At 38.4% G+C, this 23,044-nt stretch overlaps 1 protein-coding gene across 2 annotated transcripts in view; it reads right to left on the bottom strand.

Moving 5' to 3' along the window:
- Positions 1 to 10,609, bottom strand: part of DTNA (dystrobrevin alpha) — a 356,943-nt gene extending 346,334 nt beyond the window's left edge. The window contains exon 1 of one of the 2 annotated variants that reach the window (XM_041746612.1): positions 10,397 to 10,609. The gene's annotated coding sequence lies outside the window, so the exon portion shown is untranslated. Of the gene's footprint in view, positions 1 to 9,727; positions 9,834 to 10,396 lie in introns of those variants that run through there. The other variant, XM_041746639.1, reaches the window with a different exon arrangement.
- Positions 10,610 to 23,044: the final 12,435 nt, after the last annotated feature.

Below are 23,044 nucleotides of genomic sequence, written 5' to 3'. Positions count from 1 at the left end.
GCCCTTGAAAGAGAGAGTCAAGGGAGATTTGATTACAGCAAAGAAAGTAGGACACATGATTATAGAAGGAAGAGATTAAATTGGTGTGAAAAGGGAATCGTGAAGTCAAAAAAATACTGGTAGCCTCCAGGAGCTAGAAAAGGCAAGAAAATGAACTGTCCCATGGAACCTATAGAAGAAACTAGCCCTATCAACACCCTGATTAACCCAGTGGAAGTGATTTCTGGCTTCTGACTTCCAGAGCTGTAAAAGAATAAATGTGTGTTGTAAACACATTTTTGGAAATTTGTTACAGCAGTCATAGGAAACAAGTCCACTATGGTACTATGACAGAAGATCTAACACTCATGTCTTGGGAACCTGGAAAGAAAGTAGAAAATGGACAGAGCTGAAAAAAGTACTCAAAGAAATAATGCCTGAAAACTTCCCAAGTTTGACAAAGACCTTAATCTACAGATTCAAGAACTAAATAATTCTGAATGCCAAACAGATAAACCCAAAGAAACCCATGCCAATACAACATAGTCAAATTTATGAAAACTAAAGGTAAGAAAGAAATCTTGAAAAGAACAAAAGAGAAATGACACTTACCTATAAGAGATAATGAAGATGAATCAAGATGCCACCTCAACAAAACCATGAAGGTCATTATAAAATGGGCACATTTTTCAAACATGGAAAGAAAAGATTTATCAACCTAGAACCCCATATCCAGTTAAAATATCCTTCAGGAATGAAGGGGAAATAAAGACATTATCAGATGAAGGAAATCAAAGATATTTTGTCACCAGGAGGCCAGTCTGCTCTAAAAGTGGCTAAGGAAGCTTTCAAAACAAAAAGGAGGATGCCTGGGTGGCTCAGTGGTTATTAACCATCTGTCCTTGGCTCAGGGCATGATCCTGGAGTCCTGGGATCGAGTCTCACATCAGGCTCCCTGCATGGAGCGTGCTTCTCCCTCTGTCTCTGTCTCTGCCTCTCTCTCTCTCTCTGTCTCTCATGAATAAATAAAAAATAAAATCTTTAAAAAAATAAATAAAAATGCAAATATTAAAAAAACAAAAAGGAAGCAATAAGAAAGTTATGTTAGAACAAGAAAGAAAAAATATGGATAAAATGGGCTCCTTTGTTCCTATTCAGCTTTCTAAATTATATTTGACAGTTGAAGTAAAAATGTTAACACTGTGGGAAAATATGTAACGGAAATATTTGACAATTATACTATAATGGCAGAGAGGAATAGGGTGTAAAAAAAGTAAAGTTTCCATGGTTCACTATAATCGATAAAATGATGACAGCAGTAGACAGCAAAAACATTTTTTATATATGTATATACACACACACACATATATGATATAAAATTAGAGCAACCACTAAAAGATCTATAAAGGGATACACTTAAAAACCCTATAGACGAATACAAATGGAATTCTATAAAAGCTCAAGTAACTGACAGAAAGGTAAGGAAAAAACTCCAGAGAAAGTAAAAAAAAAAAAAAAGGAGAGAAAGAAACCAAAAAATATAATGGTGGACATAAACCTACCATATCAATAATTATAGTAAATGTAAATGGTCTAAATACATTAATTAAAAGATATTAGCAGAGTGGATTAAAATATATGACCCATGGGATTCCTGGGTGGCTCAATGGTTTAAGCACCTGCCTTCAGCCCAGGGCGTGATCCTGGAGTCTTGGGATCGAGTCGGTTCCCTGCATGGAGCCTGCTTCTCCCTCAGCCTCTCTCTCTCTCTCTCTCTCATGAATAAATAAAATCTTTAAAAAATAAATAAATAAAATAAAATATATGATGCAACTACATTATATGTACAAAGAATTCAAATCAAATATAATAATACAGGCAGATTGAAAGTAAAAGGATGTAAAAAGAGGTATTATGCAAACGTCAATTAAAGAAAAAAAGGAGTGTCTGTTAATGTCACATATAGTCAACTTCCAGCAAATAAAACTACCAGATATAGAGAGGATATTATGGAATGATAAAAGAATCAACACACCAAAAGACAAAGCAATCCTAAATATAAATATACCAAATGACAGAGCTGCAAAATATGTAAAGTCAAACTGATACAAATAAAAAAAAATAGACTAATCCACAATTATAATTGGAGACCTCACACATTCTTTCAACAGTCAATAGAGAGAGCTATACAGAAAATTAGCAAAAATATATAAGAATTCATCAGCAATATCAACCAACAGGATCTAAATGGGCATTTATGGAACATTCTGCCCCCAAACAGCTGAATACACAATCTTTTAATGTGCCCATGGAAAATATACCAAGATAAACAACATTTCTGGTCATAAAATAAACCTCAACAAATTTAAATGAATCAAAATGACACAAAGTGTATTCTCTGACAAAAAGACAGACAATACAGAAAATAAGATTCTCTGACCAGAAACACAGAGATATAACAATAACAAAATCTCCAAATACTTGGAAACCAAACACCACGCTTCTAAGTAACCCATAGGCCAAACCTAGAGGAAATCTCAAGAGAAATTTTTAAAAGCACTTGAATTGGATTAAAATTAAAATACAGGGGCGCGTGGGTGGTTCAGTGGTTAGGCTTCTGCCTTTGGCTCAGGTCGTGATCCCAGGGTCCTGGGGTCTGAACCCTGCATCAGGCTCCCTGCAGGGAGCCTGCTTGTCCCTCTGCCTACATCTCTGCTCTTTCTCTCTGTGTCTCTCACGAATGAATAAATAAAATCTTTTCTAAAAATGAAAATACAACTTATCAAAATGTACAATAGAGCTATGGCAGTGCCAAAAGGGAAATTTATAGCACTAAATGCATACAGTAGGAAAGAGGAAAAACCTAAAACCAGTATAAATACCCACTCAAGAATATAGGAAAAGATGAGAAAAATAAACCAAAATCAAACAGAAGGGAGAGAATAAGAATTACAAAGGCAGAAATCAATGACATGGAGAACAGAAAAGCAATAAAGAAAAATCAATGAAAAAATGTGGTCTTTTAAGGATCAATAAAATTGACAAACCTCTGTCAAAACCAACAGAAGAGAGAAGACACAACTTACCAACATCAAGAATAAAGAACAGATGTCACTAGAGATAGTACAGACATCAAAAGAACAAAGAGAAATATTATGAGCAACTCTCCACAAATAGATTTGACAACTTAGATGAAATGAATCAATTCTTCAATAAACTTAAATTACCACAGTTCATGTAATATGAAACAGATCATTTGAATAGCCTATAAAATATTGTTATGGGCTGAACGGTGTCCTCCCAGAATTCATATGTTGAAGTCCTAACCGCAATACAGAATATGATCATACTTAGAAACAGGGCCTTTAAAATGATGATTAAGTTAAAATGTGACAATTACGATGGGTCCTAATCAAATCAGACCATGTCTTGGTAAGAAGTGAAAATTCAGACACACAGAGGAAAGACCATGTGAGTTCACAGCAAGAGGGCAGCCATCAGCAAGCCAAGGAAGAGGCCTGAGAAGAAAACAAACCTGCTGATCCCTTGACCTTGAACTTACAGCTTCCAGAACTGTGAAACTATACATTTCTGTTGTTTAAGTCTCCAGTCTGTGATATTGTTATGGCAGCCCAAGCAAACTTGTACAAGTACTAAAGAAATTGAGTTCATAAGTTAAAAAAAAAACAAACTAAAAAAAGAAATCTCCCAGACCAGATGGTTTTACCGAGGAATTCTACGAAACATTTAAAGAAGAATTAATACCAATTCTGCACCATCTCTTTCAGAAAATAGAAGAGAGAAGACACTGTAACTCATTACTTTGATACCAATAACAAAGACAGTACCAAAAAAGAAAACTATAGACCAATAGTTCTTGTGAATATAGATGTAAAAATATTTAACAAAATACTGGCAAATAGATTATACCAAAAATATGCACAATGGCTAAATGGGATTTATTATGGGGGTACAAAGCTGGTTCAACAGTCAAAAAATCAATCCACTATTATAACAGGCTAAAGGAGAATGAAATGATCATATCATTTGGTAGGAAAAAAGGATTTGACAAAAATTAATATCTATTCATGATAAACACACCCAGAAAAAAATGGAAGAGAGGTGAAAATTTTCAATTTGATTAAGAACATCTAGAAGACAAATTTACTGATATTATGTATACATTATGATGAAAGACTGAATGCTTTCCCCTGAAGATCAGCAACAAGAATGTTCACTCTCAGCCCTCTGTTTAACATAATATTGGAACCTCTAACAGTGCAATAAGGCAAGAAAAGAAAAGACATACAGATTAGGAAGAAAGTTGTCCTACTTTCAGATGATGTGATGGTCTATACAGACCATTCTAAGAAATTACAAAAAAAAAAAACAAAAAACACTTAGAGTTAATAAGTTCATCAAGTTCCCAGGATACAACATAAACATACAAAAACCACTAAATTCCTATATACTTGCAGTGAATATTCTGATAGGTGTGTAGTGATATCTCACTTTGGCTTTAATTTGCATTCCCTAATGGCTAGTGATGTCGATTATCTTCTCACGTACATATTTGCCATTTGTAGATCTTCCATGGTGACATGACTTTTTATGCCTTTTGCCCATTTTCTAATCGTTTGTGTTGGGGGAAACTGGATAAAAGTGACCATGGGAACTCTTTTTATTATTTCTTACAATGGAATATGAATCTCCAATTATTTCAAAATAAAAGGTTTAAAAATATGGATTAGATATATTCTAACATTTTAAATTATGTTCAGTAACTTAAACATGCAGTATGATTTATATGTTTATATTACTTTTTACAATAATATATAATAGCACCTATGTTACTTTTGTCCATGTTGGTGAGGTGACAAAGATGAACATAAATAGCCATTCTCTTTTTTCTACCATGTTGATACTATCAGATCAGTTCATAAAACAGAGGCTGGGTGATGTATGTGGCATTGGCACTGTTCTTGGCTTGTGCTTGCTGTCAAATAGTTTAAATCATGCATTAATTTAAAATAAACCATAGCTTTATGATCATTCCTTGACTAAATACACTCCCAGTGAAAAAGGGGATATCATTCATTTCAGAAGTTTAGTCTGTTTTCTTTGCTGATGATATTATGCAGAAATTACCTTTCTATGCTGAATTCTAAAACATAATTATTGTTGATTCTACTTTACATTAAGACATAAGTCATTTTTAGGTGATAAAACTATTGAAGGAAACTAATTTTATATGGTAATCATAATGTGTTCACTATCATCACACTGTTCTTCCATCGGGCATAGGATTGTATTGCCCCCTCTCTTCCATTTTCCAGTTAAGAATGGCTGTATAATTTCCTTTGGCCAATGAAATATGTAAAAGTGGCAAGTCTTGCTTGCTGGTAGAAACATTTTAAAAACTTGTAGGTGATTCACCATGTTCCCATGTGCCTAATGAGAGATGAGGATCTTTGGAAGACAGCAGCTTTATTAGCATGAATCTCTAAGAGAGGGGGGATATAGAATACAGTCTTATTGACCAATATAGGCACATAGCATTAGCAATAAATAAACCTTTGTTTATTTATCTCAGTCACTGAGACTTTAAAGTTGTTTGTTGAGCAGCCCAGGTGGCTCAGCGGTTTAGCGCAGCCTTCAGCCCAGGGCCTGATCCTGGAGACCCAGGATTGAGTCCCACGTCAGGCTCCCTGCATGAAGCCTGCTTCTCCCTCTGCCTGTGTCTCTGTCTCTCTCTCTTTGTATCTCATGAATGAATAAATAAAATCTTAAAAAAAAATTATTTGAAATGCTAAAGTACATATCCTTGATGATAAAAATTTCAATAGTTTCAAATGCTGTTCAAATGACTACTTTTGAATTTAAAAAAATATGTAATGAAAAATTTCTCATAATTTAGCCGTCTCTAATCTTTGTCTAGGAATTCATAGATCTCTTCTTTATGTATATTTTGCCATAAAATATTGGGCAAAAACCATTGCCCTAAAGGAAGTTCTATTTTTTTCCCACTGATTTTTACTAAGGGAAAAGTAACCAAAGGACCAAATTAGGAGGTGGGAATTTAACAAATTAGTAAAATTATGAACTGGGTGCTACACATCAACAGTTAACAGTGTGTACTACAATATCAGAATACTTGGATTTCGGGTTTATCTCTACCTATGTGACAGTGGTCTTGATTATTGTTCTTTTCATGTTTCAGTTCCCATTCTACAAAATGGGGATATGGGTAATGCATACAGACCTCTATGCTATTGTGAAGAATACTTAATTTATCTTTAGCCCACAGAATACCCAGCCCACAGTACATATTCAATAAATTTAGTTATTACTATACTTTAAATTGTTAATACATATGTTCCCAGCATATTCATCACTTAATGATGAGTATCATTATCAATACCTTACTCTGGGGCCTCTTCCCTGCCCTTAGACACTTTATAGAATCTTAGGCACTGTGTGATGAATCAATTGCATTTCTATTTTGCACCATCTGCCACTTTAACAACAACCACACACATGCACACACACAACTACTTTTTTTTTAATATTTATTTATTTATTTATTTGTTTGTTTATTTATTTATTTATTTATGATAGTCACAGAGAGAGAGAGAGGCAGAGACACAGGCAGAGGGAGAAGCAGGCTCCATGCACCGGGAGCCCGATGTGGGATTCGATCCCGGGTCTCCAGGATCGCGCCCTGGGCCAAAGGCAGGCGCCAAACTGCTGCGCCACCCAGGGATCCCCACAACTACTTTTTAAAAGCCAACAGTAGTTGTTAAGGTAAAGAGAGAAAATGATTATATTTCGCTAAACTTAAATGACTTTCTGTACATACGTTACTAACCAGATAAGGGTGGCACATGCTCTACATGCTTTAAAAGGTATTGATAGCAAATCTCCCCATGTCCCTAGGTGAATAATGTAAGTAAATAGTATGGCTCCTGGTGAATAAAGAAGTGTAGCGATAAGCAGAATGAGACAAAGGTCTCTGATTCAGAAAATATTCAGAAAATATTTATGAAAGCATTTAAGAAGACAGCTGACTTAGTAAACACCTCCTCACATGTCATTCCTCCACAAATATGTGACTGCTTGGGCATCCCGTTCTGACCTCTGTGTCTAAGACAGTGCAGAATCCTTTAAAGGATTAAAGAATTCGTTCTTTCAGAGAACTTACCTAGATTTGCATAAACACTTATGTGTATACTTATTTTATTAAAATCTGACCCTCTGTGTTGGCAGGGCTCACTCATCTCTCTGCTCATTACTGATCCCCACCTCCCCATCTACCTCCTGAAACACTGGGGCTCTAAGGAAGCAGAGACATTATAATTCTCCCAAAACTGGTGGTGTGGGACTTGAAAGGACAAAGTCATGTCATATCTACCAGGTGAGGTCAAAGAAGGAAGGGAATGCTTTCTCTAAAATAAGTAACAAGCTAGAACACTGGAACAATTCTGAGTCAGGTAAGAAAGGACATACCTACGTATTATAAAATGTATGCCTTAATAACAATCAACATTTCATATAAATGGACCTGGAAGATTTAAATTCAATTTCAGTATCAAAAACACTGTGTCTCATGGCTCGCAACTATTTTGACCAAAGCCCTGCACTCTGGTATCCCAAAATAAAGTTGAAGCCATAATTTGGGGTATGGAGGAGGTTAACCACTGAAGAATGGGATGATTTCTTTTTTCATATCCCAAGAACATGTGTCCATGTAGCGTTCTAGTCTTTTCACTTATAATGTTGAATGCTTGTGGATTTGAAATATGTATGTTGAATTTAATTAAACTGAGAGACAAGAATTAAGGAAGTCTATGAATGTCAAAATAATTTGAAATTGGTTATGTGAAGGAGCAATTAAATTTACTTGAGGAAATAATAGATGAAGACTTAAGAGAGACATCCGTCCAATAAAATGAATATTATGAGAGCTTCACGATAAGCTCAAATGAAGAGCAATTCTCTAAATTTATGCAGTTGGGAGTTCATCCCACCGAGACCTTTCTTCACATCATGGTTCATTTAAAGCAAGTCAAAATTTTAAAAGTATTTCCAACTTAGAACTAATGAGAAATTTTGATTTCAGTCTTCATTGCTACAAACTTTGTATAAAGCACGTACAACTGGCTAAAAGGTATAGACATATAGGCACACCCTCAAGACATAACCTTTTAATCATGGACAGTTGAAAGAGAATAACAAAATTCTTCTTTTAAAACTGCTTAACCTCTAGTCAGAGTGATTGGATTAAAGATGATTAAACTTGCTCAAAGCTTCTGGTGTTCTGAGGAAAATGATGGCCATGTTTTGAGTAAAGACTAATACCTTAGTTTAAAATTAAGTGCAAACCAATAGGTCAATTCAGCCATCTGCTTTGTGCTAACTTACTTGGCTGAAAAATCTTGACTGACAAATGCTACTTTGGTTTAAAATTGTTGTAGGAAACTTGGTTGTGACAAAAGTACTCAAAGGATGTTTGTTATAGGTATAGTGCTAAAAATCAGAAAATCTTCATTGTGTTCAACGCGGTTGTTAAGACGTCATTTTGGTAGAGAAATGTGGTCAATGTATGAAGCATAGGGGCGCCTGGGTGGCTCAGCGGTTGAGCGTCTGCCTTCGGCCCAGGGCCTGATCCTGGAGACCAGGGATCGAGTCCCACATCGGGCTCCCTGCATGGAGCCTGCTTCTCCCTCGGCCTATGTCTGTGCCTCTCTCTGTGTCTCTCATGAATAAATAAATAAAATATTAATATATATATATGAAGCATAGAAGACTTTAGGCACAATGAAGTGCCCTTGAGATAAATAAATACCTGAGTTGCTTAAGGGTGCACTGAGTGCTCAATTGGGCTCTAATGTTTAATAACTGTTCTACTTTGAATAAGTTATTTCACCTGTGTCTGGATTTCCTCACCTGTAAAAAAAAAGCTGGATAATATTATTAACCACCCCTGATGTTGCTGTAAGAATTAACTGAGTGAAAACACACAGAACTGTGCCTGGAACATACGGAGAGCTTTTTTTCTTAGTTCTGAAGTTTCTACCTTTGGAATAAGCAAAATAAGTACATTTTTTTTTAAAAAAAAAGAAATCAGTAACTATGCACACTTGAACAATACAGGTGCGTTCAAAAGGAAACACAAACACATTAATACCAAGTGACCCTAAGAGAAAGCAGGAAAACTTGAATGCAAACATGAACTCCAAAGACCCATTTTTCAGTGCAACAAGGATCCTAAGGGTGGCAAGCTTCTCTGCGAGGGTACATCCAGCATTCCGCCGGCTCCCCCCACCCTCCCCCCTGCCAAGTTCCACGCTCCTCTTCTCAAAGCCATTTCCCCAAACCAGCCAGAGAGCAAAGTTTTACTACCGAGTCCCAGGAATGGTACCAGGGAGCCCAGCACCGCCGTCGGGCCACCCCGCTTCCCTCCTTGGCTTTGGTCCTTTGACAGACACCTCTCCATCTCCCACTCCCGTCCGCCCTCGGCCCAGCGGAAAACTGCAAAACGGGCAACAGGCTACAGACGCCGAGCCCCCGGCCCCCACCCCCGGCCCCGGCCCCGGCCCCCCGCCCGGCCCCCCGCCCGGCCCCGCCGCCCAGCGCCGCGCGCGCCCACTCCCGCTCGGCAGCCGCCCGCGCACCGCAGCGCACTGCAACACGCGCAGACGCCGCGGGCTGCGAGGGACCCAGCGCCGCCCTCCCGGCCGCACGGTACCTCCCGGCCTGCTCCCCAGCGTGAGGGCCATCCCTAACGGAGCTGCACACGCCACCTCCCCGCCGCTCGGCCCGCGGCGCCGACCACAAAAACAACTCGGCCGGCGGCGCAGCGGGGGCTGCGGCACGGCCGGGCCTCCGCGGGCGGCCGAGGTGCACCTGCGCGGCCCCGCGCCCCCGGGCCGGCCATCCTGCAGCAGCCGCTACCGCCGCCCCGCGGGCCCGAGGCGCCGCCCGCCGCCCGCCGCCCGCCGCCCGGGGAGGCGCCGCGCCGCAGTCCTGGCTGCGGCGCCCGCACATGCTTGGCGCTCGCGGCGGCCGGCGCCCGCGCACAGGTGGGAACCCCGCGAGTGGGCGTTGGGGCGATTCCCCGCCCCGGCCCGGCCGCGCCCGCGCCCGCGCCCGCGCCCGCCGCCCGCTTCCACTCTGGACTTCGCCGGCGCGCGGCGCCTGCCCTTGCTCCGGCCGCCCGTGCCCGTGCCCCGGCGCCGTGGGCGGCTGCGGTCCCTGCGCAGCCGGGGCGGCGCGTCCTGTGCATCGCCCGCTCCGCGGCACCGCGCGGCCGGGCCGGCGCCCACTCCCCGGCCGGCCCCCGTGCACCCCGACCCCCTCCACCCCCGCGCCCTCCCCCATCCCGGAGCTGCCGGGGAGGAAAACGCCTTGCACACACCTTGGAATGGACGGGCGCCTCAGCCACCGACGCGCCAAACTCTTAGAAGGTGTCCATTGGTCTGTAGGGAGGTCTGGGCATGGAGTAGGAGCCGCTTTCTTATTATTTAATAATGTTGGAAGTGCCGGGTCCGCTGCCAGAGTTGTGGGTCATGTGGGCACAGCAGAGGCTGGCTGCTGCCAGTACCAGGGTTTCCTGAGGATCCTGAAACTATGATCTCATCCTCCTCATCCGCCTCCCCCGCCCCTCTCTCCGCGGGCGCGCACGCACAGCACACACACACACACACACACACACACACACACACACATGCACACACACACGCATACACGCACACACACTGCATGCACTATCCTCCTTCCTGGACCGAAATATTCCTCCGGGGAAATACAGTGTTCATGCTCTTCATTGAAAAAAAAAAAAAAGAAAGAAAAAAAAAATCCTTCTGAATAGAGATTTTGCTCTTTCATAGCTTGATTTATGGGCTTTGTTTATTTGCTACAGTTTTCCCTCACACGTGCAAGGGATTCGAACAGAGCCTCAGAATTAAAATTAAAAATAATCATCCTCTCATGTTGACCCAGATTTTGGTCAGAACCCAAGAACTCAAACAGTGCCGTTTCAATTTAAGATAAAAATAATAGGCCAGGCTTGAAAATGGAAGAGTAATAACACCTGAGATGTATGCAGTGGGTTTCCTCCCCAAGCTGCAAACATTTCCCAAACATTACCTCATTTATTTGCAGAGCATCTTTGCAGAGGAGGTGGATGAGAAGGCAAATAGTGTTGTCACCTCAGATACGGAAGCATGAAGCCTAAGTCAGATAACATGACTTATCCAGGTACACGTAAGTCAATATCTCACTATAAATATTAATTGCACAGCTACTCACAGGTTGCTCTTCACTGTCACCAATTCCTGGAAACTTAAGATTGCTGAAAATAATAAAGATACTCTTCATTATTTTTAAGTTACCGACTATCTTGCAAATTAATGGATTTTTCTACATGGATATGTTTTCTGTATAATTTTTCTCTTGTGTATTTGTATATATCTTCAATTTCGTGGTTTCATATAATTTTCTTTTGGGGGCTATGTGTATTATATGTCCATGTATCTGTGTGTAAATTTCTATTCATTTGCATTGTTTAAACCCTTTACATGGTATGAAGCAATGATAGTCAATTTTGGGGCAATAGACACCAGTTTCATAGTGATTTGCTATACTTCACTCAAACTATTTTTAAGTGCCAGATGTATGAGGAGCTGCACTGTGTTTTGGAGGATAGAGAGAAGTTCGAAACATGGAACCTGCCCCCCATTAGTTTACATCTAGTTGTTCCAAATACACACACACACACACACACACACACAATGATTTACAGATGAAACACTTTGTTGTTTTTGGTATTACTTGGCGAAGTATCACAAAGCAAGTACAAGCGACACTCCTTTTTACTACTTACTTTCCATTCCATATTTAAATGATTTCATTTGTCTCTGTGCCCCATAATTCAGTCTCTCTTTTTTTTTTAAGATTTATTTATTCATGAGAGAGGCAGAGGGAGAAGCAGTCTCCCCTTGTGGAGCCCGATGCAAGACTCAATCCCAGGACTCTGGGATCACCACTTGAGTCAAAGGCAGACGCTCAACCACTGACCCACCCAGGCGCCCCTCAGTCTGTCTTTGATCCCCAAGGTAATATGTTAACGTTGCCCTTCTCCTCCATGTGCACCCTACACAAACACTAAATGGGGATTTCTTTTTTAATACTGTGCAGGTTCTCACAAGTCACTCCTGGGTAGCTTTTGCTCTGGTCTATATCAGAAAATGCAGCAGCTAGCCAGCCTTCTAATACTCCCAAGAGAAATGATGTGAAAGGGAGAATGGGACAAGAAGAAGGCAGAAGACTAAGCAGTGAAAGTGGATGGGGAGGGAAGAATAAAGGGGATTAATTATTTAATTAATTAATTAATTATTAGAAGAAGGAGAAGAGAAGAAGAAAAAGAGAATCAACTTTCAAATAATAGCTAAGATTTTCTAAATTTTGCTGCATGGAAATCAAATTTAGGAAATGACAGACTTATTGTTATCAGACATTATCTTTTGATAAGCTTATAGGAATTATAAGCTCATAATTCCTTATAAGCAGATAATGTCTGATAACAATATCTTTTGATAAGCTGAATTAATGGTGTCAGTCCTGTAGAGGCTGCCTTGAGTGTTCTCAATTTTTAAAATTGAGTGGATTTTTTAAAAAGTGGATTCGAGGATAGGATCCAGTAGAAGAAATAAACAGACTTATCAGTATAACATAATAATAAAAATGACAATGGGATCAAATAGCTGAGTATAAGTAATATTTTAAGAAGAAATTAACACTGAAAGTCAGGGAGCTAAATGGAAAACCAAAGGTGCAGGTATATTAAAGTGGAGCATTGAAGAGTTATACTTGCTATATTTAGAGTACAATACTGGTAGTAACAATATCTCATATTTTTAAAGTACTTCAGATGTTTCAAAAAGCTTTTCATACAGTCTCTATTGAGCAAAACAATAATTAGAGGGAGGCACTTTTGTAGGCTTTATTTTAAGGGAATATAATGATTCTCCCTCATTTTCTGCATATCAAATGGAGAAGTGCTGAGAATTTTCACTCATTGTTTTGGAAATATCATTTATATTTTCTGATCCGTCAACCCTCAAGATGTTGTTCCATATACCCTCCTCCAACCCTTCCGATAAGCAATACAAGTAGATGGTTCCTGGGCATAGATCGCAGCAGTGATTTATAATCCAGGATTTTACACAGGCGATTGGAGTTAAACTAGAAGCTTTAGCATGTAACAGACTCTAATGGATTTGCAGTATCTCTGGGAGATTTCTGCACAAGAGGTGGAGGCCTAAATTGAACAGCAATATATCAAGAGCACTTTCCTTTTGATCTTCATACTCATGGCAGGATTTGTTTTAATTAGAGATATATTTAGGGTTGATGATTATAGCATATATTTTGGAAATGCATTACAACTTCAGTGGCTCACCAATCACTAGCAGTTTGTGCCCGAGAACCTTCATTTAGGGAAAAATACTTTTTAAAAAAATTATCTATTTATTTATTTAGATTTTATTTATTTATTCATGAGAGACACAAAGAGAGAGAGAGAGAGAGGCAGAGACACAGGCAGAGGGAGAAGCAGACTCCATGCAACGAGCCCGACATGGGACCCGATCCCTGGTCACCAAGATCAGTCCCTGGACTGAAGGCAGCGCTAAACCGCTGAGCCACCCAGGCTACCTGGGGAAAAATACTTTTATTATGGCTGTGCCCATGGATTTGTGCTTCATACTAATGTAGGCTCCTGACCAAGGGAAATAAATATCTGATCTTTACTATTTTGCACTTACAGTATCTTGATTTTTAAAATAGATTGTAATTAAAATGAGAATGGCCATAGGTACAATCACAGCGTTCACTATGCTATGATGAAACTATGTGAGCGTGTATGTGTTTTATAGACATAGTGATATATAGAGTATGCATGTGTTATAGGTCAAATCAGAGTGATTAGCTGGTCATAGTTTTAGGGCATGAGGAACTAATAATTTTGGAGTATTTAAAGGACTTGAATGACAAGAGTATAAAAGAAGATGGATTCAAAATGTTTGAAGTAAAGACACTACTGTTTTGCCAGTTAGAAACTCTTATACCCTTGGGTGTGGACTGAAATGGATGTGGACTGTAGGACAAGATGGGGGCTTGGAAAACACAGAATATCCATAGATTATGCTTCCCCTAAGAAACTGATAAGCTTTCAAAACTGAAAAGTACATTAGCAGTACAACACAGGTCGAGAAGATGGATAGACTGAGCGACAGTTGATGGTTAGGTTATCTTTGGCTTTTTTTGTGTGTGTGAGAGCTACCAAATTTTTATACTTTTTTTTTTAAGATTTTATTTATTTATTCATGATAGACACAGAGAGGGAGAGAGAGAGAGGCAGAGGGAGAGGGAGAAGCAGGCTCCACGCAGGGAGCCTGATGTGGGACTTGATCCTGGGACTCCAGGATCAGGCCCTGGGCCAAAAGCAGGCGCTAAACTGCTGAGCCACCCAGGGATCCCCGAGAGCTATCAAATTTTGAGGCAAAAGTGACCCTGGGCAGAATTATGAAGGAGGCAAATTTCATTCCTGTCCATTTTTTTTTTTCAATGTCCTCCCTCTTCCTACAGAAGCCCTGCCTTCTCTCTGGCTCACAAAAATAGTCAGAACCCTTTGCTGTTCTCCAGCTTTTCAAGATACTCCCATTTTGGAGCTCAGCAGCTTCAAACAGAACATCGTCTTCTGACCTCCACTGAGACATACATATTGTGTCCTAAGCATTCATGAAAATTTGGGGGGGTTGTAACTATGTATATTAATATACTCCAAGGATGTTCATTCAGTCTCCTTATGCGTCACTTCAAGATGCATATTTATGTAGTTAAAGTTAGTATCCATCTGCTTGAGAAATTCTGCATTGAGGCATGGTCCTGTCAGCTGTTAGGGAGTAATTGCAAATCTGGGAAAGCAGAGGTGTTCTTCCTTTCATCCTGCCTATGCTCCCTGCCCCCACCCCCACTTGTACTGGAGCCTCCTGTGCCCAGGGCAGTGCCGCATAACTCAGCTGCTCCTGGCAGTACCTACGATGGTGCTCAGCCAGTGTCTCCTCTGTAGATCTAACATCCTCAGGAGAAATGGTGTTTGCAGTCTCTACATGCTCCTCAGACTGAGGAAAGAACATAGCCTAAAGAACAGGTGCAAGTGGTCAAGTGTATTTTGTCTCCTCCTGTTAGAGTGAACAAATCTGATGCCATTTTAAATAGCTGTGATTCCACTTTGTAATGGCAATTCATTAACCACACATTAGGGTGGTTTACATCTCTCAATGGCACCACACCGGTGCACCCTTTACTCCTGGGGGAATTTTTTCTCAGTGGGCCATAAACAAAACACAGATGTTTTAGATGATACTATCCCAGTGGAGACAGTGGGAAAAAGGCCAGCTAGAGACCATAGCCTTCAGAAGGTGCTTCTAATCTACTCATTTTGCTGCTAAAAGTGTTTTTGCCCAGTGTTTAATTGCTTTGAAGCTGAACGTTTTCGGTTTTGTTTTGGCCAAGAATACAAAATATCTTGACACAGGTAGCCATGTATTGAATACATCAGAATATCAATAACAAATAAACTCGGTCAGTGTAGATGATCAATCCAAATAATTAAGGACAAAAAACCCCTGCTGTTTATTGAAGATGACTTATATGAATAGCTATCCACATTATCTTAGGGAAATGTCAAATTTTTCCTTGGTGATTTATAAATAAAACCTAATGTTTTTAACAATACCAAAAAAAAAAAAAAAACCCAACCTGTTACAGAGTGAAAAGCTTAGTCAAAACAATTTTATTTATGTGAAATCAGTTTGCCCAACTCAATTATTTCCCACTAAAATGATTCTTGACATATCCTTTAGACAGAGCCCAAATCTCCTGTAGACCATTAAGAAGCATGTTAACAAGCACATGTTTTAATTTAAAAGTTAACCCCTGTAGTAAATACCATATATTTTATTTGATGCTGCAAAGCCTTGTCTTTTATGAAAAACCAAATTAAAAAAAAAAAAATGTTGGGGGATGAATGTAAACGAACCCAATTGTAATCTTTAAATTGTATGACAGATATTTGGGTGGATCCATAATTAAGATTTATTATTGGAAATAAAGGTATTTTGCCCTTTAGGGGGTACATTTTGAGATAGTTCAAAGTGCATTCCTAGGAGGTAATAATATATACCACTGGCATGAGAATTTTCTTTGTTAATTAAGATGCTTATCTTTTATTTGTGTCACAAATACCATGGGTGATTCACCTCTGTTCTTTCTCCTTTGTCCTTGAGCTGCTTCACCAGATCAGCTTGAACATCCTCCATGGTTTCAATGCTTCTCCATTTACATATGGGTCTTACTTTCTTCTTTTTTATGTCAATCAGCTAGACTGAAAGGAACAGAAATGGAGGGCATTTTACATGTTTTATCATAACCAGAAGGCTTATTTTGTACCCTGATCTATTGCCAGCATTGTCTGCGCTGTCCAGTAGATATATGTGAAAATTTCCTGATTTTGAAATTGTCCTTTTTTTTTTATTTGCACATAGCTCATACAGCATTTTAAGATTCTCAAGGACAAGGGCCATGATAAAAAAATCTTTTTTTTTTCTCCTCTCTAGAGAATCAAGCATGTTTATTTCATCTAGGAGGTGCTTGGAAAATAAGACGAGGATGATGGTGAGGAAAAATCGATTTTACTTCTGGCATTATGCAACATGTAGAAATAATTCTTGTAGCCTTGTAAATACCTTTGACAGCGTTTTTTGGGTACATTTTCTATGAACAAGCTGAAGTGACTACCCCGTGTGGCTTGCTTTCGCTACTGGAATATGTACAGCTTTTTTTTGGTATGTTTAAAACAAACCAAAAAAATTGGAGGATGACAGAATTATATACATGTAAAGATACTCATTTAAATCTAATAATCAATAACAGTGCAGTATATTTCTCTTTGTTATGATGTTTTTTCAATTTAACTCTACTTGTCTATATCTGTGTCTTAAATATTTAGGAGAAGAGAGAGCATTTAAAACATATTTTGTAGTTTACATTAAAGGAAAAAGTGGGTATTTTAAGATCATCTGGTTTTGATTTCAAAGCAAGTAGAAACAACTTATTTTATAGGAGAGAAGACTTTCAGGATTGTATGCAGGCCATACGTAAAGTATTCTCTTCCACATGCTCTGTCCTTTTGTTTCTATCATCAAAGTGCATTCTCCAGCTCAGTTTACCTGTTCTTCCAGAACTCATATGAAGGACTGAGTTTTGGGGTACTTGAGTGGCTCAGTGGTTGAGTGTCTGCCTTTGGTTCAGGTCGTGATCCAGGGGTCCTGGGATCAAATCCCGCCTCAGGCTCCCCTTGGGAGCCTGCTTCTCCCTCTGCCTATGTCTCTGCCTCTCTCCCTCTGTCTCTCATGAATACATAAATAAAAACTTTATTTTTTAAAAAGAAAGACTTAGTTTTGGAAACACTATTTTGTGTTGTTAGCTAGATATTTCATGTATATCAGACATTAGGATTGCGTACTCCTTCATCAGGATTGTGAACTCCTTATCATATGCATCTCTTGTACATTTTGCAGCATCTTATAGTTATTCAGAAAATCTTTGCTGATTGCTTTGTTGATTAACTGAAAATGGGTTACTGTTTTGATGTGATGTTGCCCAAAATACGAAAGAGTAATGTCTTCTCTATTTATTATTAATCTGCGTACATTTCCAAATCTTCAAATATATGTTCCTAGTACAGCATTAATTTTTTATAATAATGATTCAAAGTTTGATAATAGAAGTTGTCCTTCTATATTTATAAGTAAATAAATAAATTTATAATTTATAAGTAAATAAGTATATGTAAATATAGAAATAAATACTTGTATATTTATAAGTAAATAAATCAAAATCAATTTGCTGTTTAGTTGCAAGGAGTAATTACTACCTACGATATCTTCAGTTTCTACCTTAACCAGATAGGATTACTGTAGTATCATTTATTTAGACTAATATACTTTTATTTCTTACTTTAAGAAATTATACGAAATGAATGTGGAGGTATTGAAGTATAAAAGATTTTCTTTCTTTGGTATTTTTTCTCAGTGTTGTAAATTTTTGATAATCTAAAAATTTAAGCGAACTCCTTTTTTAAGAATTAATGTTCATCATGCTGCAGAATGGCTTATATTTGTTCAAAGAAAACAATATTTCAACAACTGAAAAATATGTATCAATTGCCTAATTATAGATCAAACACATTTAACAATAGACTAGATCGAGGAGCTATAATCTATAATCAATAGATTTTAGGAAATTCAAATTTAATACCTCAGTTTTTATTTCTACAACAAAAACAGCTCAATTATAATTTTCTTCATATCCTGAATAGAAAAACTAAATACATTAGGGACTGTTCCATTGCTCCATCCCCCCTCATCTGATGTTGAAAACATTGCTGGTTCTTTCTCCTGTCTTCTGCGATGCTTCTTACTAGGCAGTGACAAAAAATTGGCTCCTTCTCTTAGCTTTTATTTGCCCTTCCCCTGAGGGCCCTTTAACCTGTGAAACCACTCTGAGACAAGACAATCAGGAGCTGCAACCCTCAGCCCAGTCAGCATGGGCTCCTTTGGTAGGCAACAGCTGTGTGGGCTTTTAACACTAGCAACAGGGGCGCTAAAAGAGTTGAAAGATTTTTTTTCAGGCTTCAAATTAGTTATCATGAAAAATAAATAAAAACTAAGCTGGCTTTAGCACTTTTAATTTATGGTTGCTACAGTTTTCTTTAACTGTCTTTCCAACATACATAATAGTACCCATTACCCAGCTGTCGTCACTATTAACTCATAACCAAACTGTTCCACATACCCCTTCATCTCTCCACCCAGAGTATTTTGAAGCACATCCTAGATGTCATATATATTCATCCATAAATATATATATATTTATAAATATATATGGCTATACAATTTTAATTTAGAATTACATAATGGGGGTAGATAATGTGGAATACCATAATATTATCTGGGAAAGAGAGGGCTTTACAAATCTTAACCTGGCTCTCATTGCACATGTACATACCTCAAGCCAGTGTGACTATTTATAAAATAGACATTACACACACAATTACAAGGTCAAGTGTTCAGACCTAGTTAATAACTTAAAAACTGTTCATCCCTGGAGACTCCTAGTCTGTTTTTTAGAGACTGTTCCTTCTCATCCTAGTGTTCGCTTCTGTGTTTTCCAAATCAGGTCTCACTTTGCAAGTCTTCTATGCTTTCTTTGTGGTCCAGATTAGTTTCTTCCCCCAAGATCCTGGGCAGCTTTTTTTTTTTTTTTAAATTGTATTCTTTCTCTTCCAGTCCCCTGTCTCTATCATTAGTCTTTCTCTCTCTCTCTCAATCAGCAGTCTGATGACTTAGATGTAAAAACCCCTGGAACTCACCCATGTGGATCAAAGCACAGGGCACCAAGGATACTCCCCTTCATCCCTTTCCTGTAAATACTGTCCTGCTTCCTCCACCCAAAGACAATCCCTCTTCTGATCTCTCTCACCATTATTTCAATTTGTTTGTTCTAGGACTTCATATAAATGGAATCCCAGAGTATATATGATTTTGTGTTTCTTTTTTAGCTCAGGCTGTATCCATGAGATTCATTAGAACCAATGTTCATTGTGTGCATCGAGTGGGTTCTTTTATGGCAGAGTTCTAGTCCATTGCATAAATATATCAAGGTTTTTTAAAATTTATTCCCCTGTTGATAGACATCTGAGTTGTTTACAGTGTTTGATTACTTATGAATAAAGCTACTATGAATGCATTTGCCCAAGTATTTTTGAGGGTCTATATTTTTATCTCTTGAGTAAATATGCCTGATTGGTCTTATTTTGGGGAAATCTATATTTTCATTTCTCTTTGGTAAATACTTGGTAAGTCTTAAAGAGGTTATCCATTTTATATACCCATTCAAAAAAAATCAGCTTTTGGTTTTATTCAGTGTCTCTTTTGGAGTTATCTTGTTTGTTTGTTTATTTTATTGATTTCACTCTTTATTCCTTCTTTGTGCTCACTCATGGTTTAATTGACTCTTCATTTTCTAGTTTCTTATGATGGAAATTTAGATTATTGATTTGAGACCCTTCTACTAGAATTTAATGTGATAATTTTCTCTCTAAGCACTGCTTTAACTGCATCTCACATAGTTTGATGTCCAGCTTTTCACTTATAATCAGTTAATTTTTTTCCTTAATTTTCCCAGTGTTGTTTTTTTTTTATCCATTTTATTTAGAAGTGTGATTTTAATATCTGGAATGGGTGTTTCTAGACATTGTTCTATTGTTGGTTTCTCATTTAATCCCATTGTGGACAGAAAACATACTTGGAATGATTTCAATCCTGTTAAGTTTATGAAGGTTTATTTTGTGGTCCAAAATATGATCTCCCTAATAAATAATCTGTATTCACTTGAAAATAATTCATTTTCTTCTGTTATCGACCAATGTGGTCTCTAAATTACATTTAGGGCAAATGTGTTGATAATATTTAGAGTCTTCTCTATCCTGACTTTCTATTTGCTGTCAATTCTTGAGAGAAAGAATATTGATACCTCCAAATGTAATAGCTGTGTTAGTTATCTATTGCTGTAGCACAAATTACCTCTACATTTAGTGACTTATATATATATATATTTTTAATTTTTTTTATTTATGATAGTCACAGAGAGAGAGAGAGAGGCAGAGACACAGGCAGAGGGAGAAGCAGGCTCCATGTACCGGGAGCCCGACATGGGATTCGATCCCGGTCTCCAGGATCGCGCCCTGGGCCAAAGGCAGGCGCCAAACCGCTGCGCCACCCAGGGATCCCCCATTTACTGACTTAAACATGACAACACATACTTATTATCTCTGAATTTTTGGTTGCCTTTGGGATTTTCTCTGAATCTTTGGTTTTCAGCAGTTTGTCTCTGATGCACTGATGGGTGTTTTTCTTCATATCTTTCCTGTTTTCGGTTTTCTGAGAATGTGGAAACTTTAAATATATATATTTTACCAAATTTTGGAAATTATGTATTCATATTATTTTTGCCCCATTCTCTTACTCCTCTCCTTCTTGACTTAAATTAGATGCAATGTTAAACTTTTTGATATTGTCCCACAGTACCCTGAGACTTCGTCACTTTTGCAACCTGTTCTTCAGATTGGATCATTTATATTCACATACTTATCAGTTTATTTTCTTGTCTGCCAGTTATCTCCATTCTGTTGTTAAATCTACCATGAGTTTTTGTTTCACGTATTGTATTTTCTTAAGTTTGAGAATTTAACTTCAGTTCTTTTTTATCTTTTTCACTTATTTGAGATTTCCTATCTTTTGTTCGCTGAGAATATTTTCCTTATGTCACTAAGTATAGCTGCTTCAAAATTCTTGTCTGCTAGTCCCAGTGCCTGAGTCCTTTTGGGGTTGGTTTCCATGTCTTTCCTCTTGAGAATGAATCACTATATCCATTGTTCTCTGAATTTGAAGTAATTCTAGAGTGGTATCTGGACCCTGTGACTATGAGTTTGTGAAAAATATATTTTCTTTTAAGTCCTTCCAAAGAGTGTTGATATTTTTCATTTGTTTGGGTTGGCAATGAACTTGGGATATGCAAACTGCAAACTTGGTCTCTTTTACAGCAACTCAAATGTAGGTTCAGTTCTTTCATCCTTAGCTGACTTCTGTGTGCCTCACATGTGTGTGATTTAGGGTTCTGCTGCATAGTTGAGCACAGTTTGTCTACAGATTTGGGGGTCCTTTTCTTTGTCTTCCTCCTTTCTGGGAGTTATTCCCTCACTTTCTAGAAGTTGTAGTTTCCTTGAAGTCTGTCCTCTATTTCTTTGGGTCAGAAAGTCTGCCAACTTTCTGTGAGAACTTTGTCTACTCTCTGTGTGGTGCCTTCTGAAGCATTCTTTTAGACTAAGCTGTAAAAAAAGTGGCCTCTTGTGTTATTCCTTTGTACAGGTATTGAGCACCTCCAAAAACCACCTGCTTTTTTTTTTTTTTTACCTTATAGTACCTTCAGATTCTTTTTTAAAAGATTTTATTTATTTTCATAAGAGACACACAGAAAGAGGCAGAGACATAGGTAGAGGGAAGAGTAGGCTCCCTGTAGGCCAGATGCAGGACTCAGATCCCAGGACCCCATAATCACTACCTGAGCCAAAGGCAGATGCTCAGCCACTGAGCCACCCAGGTATCCCAGATGGTCGTTTTATTATGCAGCAGTCCTTGCATGTACAATGAGTAGCATGTTAACTGAGACCAGTTGCAAAGTACTACAGTTCCCAAGATACTTTTCAGGACCAACAGTCAGATAAATAATATCACCAGAGAAGGTCTCTAGGTGTGTTTAAGATCAATATAGGCCCTTTGGATATTAAAATAACAAGGTCATCTGATTTCTACCATTCTAGAGTATTTTCTTAGTAATGTATCACTGGGGAGATGAGAAAGTCTTGGACATATTAATAGTTTCTAATAAAGCAAAGTTTTAGATGCATAAGGTTTTAGAAGTTATTTAAAAAGCTGTGTTTTTAGGGGCACCTGGATTGCTCAGTGGTTCGGCATCTGCCTTCAGCTCAGGTCATGATCCCAGGGTCCTGGGGTTGAGTCTTGCATCAGGCTCCCTGCAGGGAGCCTGCTTCTCCCTCTGCCTGCATCTCTGCCTCTCTCTCTCTCTCTCTCTCTCTCTCGCTCTCTCTCTCTCACTCTCTGTATCTCTCATGAATAAATAAATAAAATCTTTTTTTAAAAAAAGGCTGTGTTTTTATAGTTGTGACAGAGCACACAAACACTGTATTTACATGATTAGAGAGCTGGTCTCAAGTTTAACATTTTGGAGAGCCCTGTTCTTTACATAAAACTTCAGTGTAGTACTTGCCACATAGTAGATGCTCAAGAAATGTTAGTTATTTACTTATTTTTTGCCTCACTCTTTTCTTTACCAAAGCAAATAAAACAAATACCCTTTG

Source organism: Vulpes lagopus, chromosome 1, assembly GCF_018345385.1.
Source record: "Vulpes lagopus strain Blue_001 chromosome 1, ASM1834538v1, whole genome shotgun sequence".
Taxonomy (NCBI): domain Eukaryota; kingdom Metazoa; phylum Chordata; class Mammalia; order Carnivora; family Canidae; genus Vulpes; species Vulpes lagopus.
Note: the sequence above shows the minus strand (reverse complement) of the source record. Positions and strands in the feature narration are given on the sequence as shown.